Source organism: Octopus sinensis, linkage group LG5, assembly GCF_006345805.1.
Source record: "Octopus sinensis linkage group LG5, ASM634580v1, whole genome shotgun sequence".
Classification (NCBI taxonomy): Eukaryota; Metazoa; Mollusca; class Cephalopoda; order Octopoda; family Octopodidae; genus Octopus; species Octopus sinensis.
In genome coordinates this window covers 17,966,058-17,970,468 of record NC_043001.1, presented here as the reverse complement: position 1 = coordinate 17,970,468, position 4,411 = coordinate 17,966,058, and the positions used below count along the sequence as shown (strand labels likewise).

Genomic DNA, 4,411 nt, shown 5'->3' with positions numbered 1-4,411 from the left:
TGTTGTGTGGTAAAATATGAAAAAGAAATATAAGGCAAAAAATTGGATTTAAGTATAATTAACTTTTTTATTTTAAAAACAATCTATATTTTAATTAACTCTAAATGATAGAGCTCAATTCGAGGAATTTCATGGTATCAATCTCATACAATGAAGTTTTAAAAGAAAATAAAGTTATGAATGTTTGTTTCTCAAATTTGAGGGTGATGATATAGTTCTATACCTTTTTATAAGGGGTCTTTTAATATATGTCACCGGCGTCATTGAGGTAAGAAAAAAATTATCAACGACACCGCTAGTTGACTCATTTGACAAATTATTAATTAGCATAATAGCATAGCCTGGAAAAAAGCATGGATTACATGGAACAATGCGAGCAAGAGAAATAATATTCTTAAAGTTATAAATCTGGAAAATTAGAGGACAAGTTATTACTGAGATTCGAACCCAAGAGCCCTCGAACGAGAGTCCGCTACTCTATCCACTAGGCCAAGTGCCTCCACGGTATATTTTATGTAACGAAATATTATTGCGATATTTTCTGCCTGTGACATCTACAATGACAAAACACTTATGTATCGTCACTTGATCTACACACACGTAAGTTTGTAGAGTAATTCTTGTATACAGGTGCACAACTAAAACAAAAAGGGATAGGGCTGGGGTGGGGGGCATCAGGTGCACTGTTGGCGAATTTCGCAGTACGCTTGATGCGCCCCCGCCATCTCTGTATCTCCCTTTGCTTTCAGTTGCAGTATACCTGAGCAAATGATTAAACAAATGATTAAATACTGGAGAATGAACAATACATAAAAAAATAGAAAAAACATTGGAATGGAGAATCCGGGCATCGATCCCGGTACCTCTCGCATGCTAAGCGAGCGCTCTACCACCTGAGCTAATTCCCCACTGGTAGTGGTCCAAATGCATATAACATAAAATGAAATAAACTTCATATTAGTGGCGGGTTATTCAGAGAATAACAAATTTAGCAATATGATTCTGTTTATAGAGATGACAAAAATTGATTATTTATTTGAATAAACAAAACTATCCAGCGATAACAGTTACTGTCAGAAACATGCAATAATAGAAAAAGAGCAGGGAAAACCATACGGAAATCTGTCGTAATATTACTTATGAATATTAAAAAAATATAGACTTTATAACTAGATAATACAGTTTTGTATTTGAGTAGCATATGGGAACCGGTATTGAGGAAGAATAGGAAAGTATAGCAGCCGAAACGTTGTGTTAACAACAAACAAGATGAGGACAAATATCCGTCAAATGTAAATAATGTTTATAACTAGACTTATAATTCATTTCGTTGACTAAGGGTTTTTGAAATATCATTCAAATGATAATTCGGTATTATTTTTAGTTGTGCAACTCTACACACTGGCTCTGGAATGAAATTTACTCTGGAGGGGCAAACCCAGGTCTAAAACTTTTTTTAAACACAATAATAAATCGATTATATCAACCCCAGTATTCAACTGGTACATAACAAGATATAATATTAATTACTTTGTCTTATGTGTATATAGGAAATTGTGAGATATAAATTAGGAACAAATAATTAGAGATATATTCCTGCCTGTGACTTCCACAGTGACAATACTGACGTACCATCACGTGATCTACAAATCTGCATGTTTGTTGAGTAATTCTGAATATTTTGAATATGATCAATAAAACAAATTATTAAATCCTGGAGATTAACTTATTTAAAGAAACCAAGTAAAAGCTGTACGTTGTATATCAGTTTCACGCATATATACATATGAAAAAGATTTAAAGTTTCAATGCAATTTAAACACGCTAAAATAGTGGTAAATCATTAATGAACAAGCATCAAAAACAAACAAAAAAGATGGAGAATCAGGGTATCGATCCCGTATCTTTCACATGCTAACGAGCAGTCTACCACATCACTGCTTTTGTTAATTAATTTTGTTCTTTGTTCTTTGTAACAAAATGAGGAAGATATTTTGCTATTTATTTATGTAACGAAATTTTATTGTGATATTTTCTGCCTGTAATTTCTACAGTGAAAATGCTGATGTATCACAAGAACAGTATTGAACCGTGATAGGAAATTCAACAAAAAATATACTTCATCTAGTGAGAGATAAATATTATTATTCAAAAGTCACAAATTCTCTCACCAGATGGAGTACTTTTTTTGATGAATTTTCTATCACGGTTCAGTACATTATATACCTCCTAACGTAGGCTTTTCACCGCAAATTCATACTGTGATATGATTGGCGTGATTGTTTGTTGAATGACTCTAAAGATTCAACTAAGAATATTATGGATTTATACCACGTGGATAACTCTACCAAAAATATACCAGCACCATCGAATAAACTATACCTCAGGATATTCTTTTCTACTCTGGACACAAGGCCCGATATTTGGTGGGGAGGGACCAGTCGATTAGATCGATCCCAGTACGCAATTGGTACTTTTTATGGACCCCGAAAGGATAAAGGGCAAAGTCAACCTCGGCGGAATTTGAACTCAGAACGTAAAGACAGACGAAATACCGATAAGCATTCCGCCCGGCGTGCTAACGTTTCTGCCAGCTCACCGCCTTTATATCTCAGGATATTATTTGAGAAAGTTGAAGACCTCGTTAAACGGATGAGATGGAAAACTTTATTTTTTGATTCCAGACTATCTCCCTCATATAGAGAAAGGTATGATTTAAAGACACGGAAATATCCTCCTATTGTTAACGATTTAGCCCCCTCTGAGTATGAGCTCCTTAATTTAGTTACTAATATTATATTTCGAAAAAAACTCATATCCCCTTTCAGTCTAAAAGGAAATCTTAGACTAAATACTTTAGAAATTCTAAAAGGGAGTTTGTTTTTTCAGACAGGACTATTAACCTATATGAAGTTACTAATGATTTATACGGTAAGTTGCTAAAAGACATCATTTTCTCTAAATATTATATAAGAAAACTAGCGTAGAGAGATACAATGATGTCAAATTCCTCGCTAAACGCAGCAATTTCGATGATAGATTAAAATGCTTAGCTAAGAGGGGGGTGTTTATTACTTTAAAAGACCATAAGCCCAATTTTCATAATAATCCTTCCTGTAGATTGTTAAACACACCGATATCTCAGATTAGGCAAGTAGCTAAAAAAAAACCCATGTCCGTGTTTGTGTATTTTCTATGTATGTGTGTTCCATATCAGTTTCACGCATATATATATATGAAAGAGATTTAAAGTTTCAATGCAATTTAAACACGCTAAAATAGTGGTAAAGCATTACTGAACAAAGCATAAAAAGAAAATGGAGAATCAGGGTATCGATCCCGTATCTTTCACATACTAACGAGCAGTCTACCACATCACTAATTTGGCTTTTTCCTCAGTTTTTGCCTAAGCTAAGTGGATGTGACATAAAATGAAATCAACGTCATATGAGTGACTCGTGATTCAGACAATAAATTTAGCAACAAAAGTCTGTTACAAAATGATCGAAACACTAAAATAGTATATTAAGGAAAGAAAAAAAATAATGAAGATTCGCATGAAAATTCTTATGTGGAGAATCCGGGTATCGATCCCGGTACCTCTCGCATGCAAAGCGAGCGCTCTACCGCCTGAGCTAATTCCCCAGTGACAGTCATTCGGTAAAAGCATACTTTATATAATGTTAAATATTAAAAAATCAAGCACACTGTATAAACAAGTTAAAAAGAGATATGAAAACTCAATTAACTCCAGCAAAAAATCTTGTATTCAATATATAGGCATTCTTTCGATATAACTCGACAAAATCAAAACATTTCACTTCGGATATTTCCGTGGAAGTAAATGACAGTTCGATTCTATTTTCTGCTTGGAAATTTGCGGATTTTACATACACACATGAAACAGGTAAGAACAAATATGCAAGGCTTTTTTTCTTCAAATTTGAAATGAGACATTGCTGGCATAATTTCGTTATATCTATACTCCACAACCCACGGAAATACTCGAAGTGAATTGCTTTGATTTTGTCGAGTCATATCGAAAGAATGCCAATATATAGCTAGATTAGTGATTATAGCCTCATAGCTCACTTCCGAAAGTCATTTAGCATAAAATTGTTTTCGATTTGGGTCGTTTGAGCCTCTTTCGTATTGCAAGCTCTTGATGGTCTTCTTCGCGCACCAGGCACGAAGCTGGAATTAAACCGAAAGAGTGCGATAACAGAAGTTGTCGAAAAGGGGTTCCTTTCAAGGTTCTCGGGAGTAACGTTACTTGATCTCTTTCGGCACCCTCTTTGATCTCTTTCGGCACCCTCTTTAATCTCTTTCGGCACCCTCTTTGATCTTTTCGGCACCCCTTTTGATCTCTTTCGGGATTCCTCTTTGATCTATGTCAGCACCCTCTTTGATC

The 4,411-nt window shown here is 34.6% G+C and overlaps 2 non-coding genes across 2 annotated transcripts; both read right to left on the bottom strand.

Moving 5' to 3' along the window:
- Positions 1–835: 835 nt before the first annotated feature.
- Trnaa-agc lies at positions 836–908 on the bottom strand. Its single transcript has one exon. It is a non-coding gene; the product is annotated as a tRNA-Ala (tRNA).
- Positions 909–3,572: 2,664 nt separating this feature from the next.
- Trnaa-ugc lies at positions 3,573–3,645 on the bottom strand. The gene has a single exon. It is a non-coding gene; the product is annotated as a tRNA-Ala (tRNA).
- Positions 3,646–4,411: the final 766 nt, after the last annotated feature.